We start from the raw sequence: 2226 nt of genomic DNA, 5'->3' as shown, positions 1-2226 counted from the left end.
TCCGATTACGGGGCCTCGGATGAGTCCCGTATCGTTATTTTTCGTCACTACCTCCCCGTGCCGGGAGTGGGTAATTTGCGCGCCTGCTGCCTTCCTTGGATGTGGTAGCCGTTTCTCAGGCTCCCTCTCCGGAATCGAACCCTGATTCCCCGTTACCCGTTACAACCATGGTAGGCGCAGAACCTACCATCGACAGTTGATAAGGCAGACATTTGAAAGATGCGTCGCCGGTACGAGGACCGTGCGATCAGCCCAAAGTTATTCAGAGTCACCAAGGCAAACGGACCGGACGAGCCGACCGATTGGTTTTGATCTAATAAAAGCGTCCCTTCCATCTCTGGTCGGGACTCTGTTTGCATGTATTAGCTCTAGAATTACCACAGTTATCCAAGTAACGTGGGTACGATCTAAGGAACCATAACTGATTTAATGAGCCATTCGCGGTTTCACCTTAATGCGGCTTGTACTGAGACATGCATGGCTTAATCTTTGAGACAAGCATATGACTACTGGCAGGATCAACCAGGGAGCTGCGTCAACTAGAGCTGAGCAGCCGGCCGCCCGGGAGTGTGTCCCGGGGGCCCGCGCGAACACGCAAGCGTCCGCTCAATTATTCTGCAAACAGGAGGAGGCTGAGCTCCCCTGCACAATACACCTCGAAACCCTCTCAGGTCCCGGCGGCGCGCAGCGCCGTCCTAAGTACTTGGTCGGGTTCGAGAGAGGCGCAATCGCCCGGAGTTTGGCGAGTAGACGCTTTAGGTGCGACCACCCGTGCTCCCAACTGAGCTTGCCGCTGCCGACAGAGGCCCGGGAGCGTGCTGTCGTGGCATTGCCGGCGGGAGACAACACGCGCCACCTACGGTGGCCGGCAGCTCCAACGCCAGCGCCACAGAAGGACAAAAGCCCCACTTGGGTGCCGAAGCGAACTCTCCCAGCACAGCGCACGCGCCAACACGTCCGCACAGCTGCGATACAAACCACCTGCGAGAACCGCAGAGGCGACCGAGCAGCAGACGGCGTCGCGGCGCCGAGCGCCGGGCGGCGGCGCATCCTCAGCGCACACAGTCCTCAATCGGACCAGCACACTGCAGATGTCCACCGCGCTTCGCACCGGGCCCGCGAGGACCTACTTTGGCCGCACGGCGCCGCGTGCAGGGTGCGCCGGCGCGCAGCTGCGCCGCCTGCCGCCTCCGTCGGCCGGCGCGCCTGCCACTGGCCGCCCCCACCAGCCGGCTGTAGCGCGTGCGCCCACGCACCGCGCGGCCAGCACGCCGGGAGGCCCCCCCTCACCGGCCGGGGACGGTCCCACCCAGCCACCGCCGCGTATCGCTTCACACCCACATGCCATTCACGTTCGTGGGCATGGTGGGTATCGCTGAAACAACCGGTTGGTAGCTCAACCGATCGTCGCCATCACTGATTCACCTCTAGCGAGAACAACCGCACCACAACCGTTTACCAGTTGTTCATTTGCGTAACGTCACCAGCAAACGTAGACGTCCATCGCCATTTGCAAATTCAACGATTGTTGCATGCCTGTGTCAGGTGTCACGACACACTATGTCTGCCCACATACACGCAACAACATGTGCACGCTTCGCGAACACGTGGAAGGTGGCCCCCGTACGTATGCGATGTCCATTGCGCGAACGACTGTCAACCGGCCTCTGTCGCATGTCGCAGATGTGGAACGCAGTGCACCATGCTATCACGGTGTGTGAGAAGAGACGACTACGTCTGACAACACGCGCCACTACATCAACAGACGGCTCATGCTGATCGCCATCCACGGCATACCATACTGCAATCCAGCTCTTATAGGGAGACGACACGTAGCTGAGTGCACAATATTTGGACCGTATGGTTCGCCGTTGTTGGCGCAGTCGTGGTACGGTCACACATGTACCACGATGTATCATTCAGTACATGAGGACCAATGTGCAGTACAGTGTGTGATTTGGACGTACAACATCAGCGGACAGTTGACACACGCCGTACCACAACGTAGGCTGTGCTTCGCCATGCAAATGCCAATGAACAACTGCGAAGGGCATTGAGCATGTACGTCCTGCTGCCATCCGCATTACAGTGTATAGCTGCAAGGTGTTTAACATGAAGCGATACTCTGGGGACCAGGCAGTGCGAGTAGCAAACTATATTGCGGGGGTTGCAGTTAGGCAACACCACACTAATTTAACGCGTCGTATGACAATTACAGAGCAGGTT

At 58.3% G+C, this 2226-nt stretch overlaps 1 non-coding gene across 1 annotated transcript in view; it reads right to left on the bottom strand.

Moving 5' to 3' along the window:
- Positions 1-529, bottom strand: part of LOC124589250 — a 1910-nt gene extending 1381 nt beyond the window's left edge. Inside the window, exon 1 of the ribosomal RNA XR_006976045.1 lies at positions 1-529. This exon is cut by the window's left edge and continues 1381 nt beyond it. This is a non-coding gene — a ribosomal RNA (small subunit ribosomal RNA).
- Positions 530-2226: the final 1697 nt, after the last annotated feature.

The sequence above is a fragment of the Schistocerca americana genome, unplaced genomic scaffold (assembly GCF_021461395.2).
Source record: "Schistocerca americana isolate TAMUIC-IGC-003095 unplaced genomic scaffold, iqSchAmer2.1 HiC_scaffold_698, whole genome shotgun sequence".
Lineage (NCBI taxonomy): Eukaryota > Metazoa > Arthropoda > Insecta > Orthoptera > Acrididae > Schistocerca > Schistocerca americana.
This window is presented reverse-complemented; position numbering and strand designations above follow the sequence as displayed.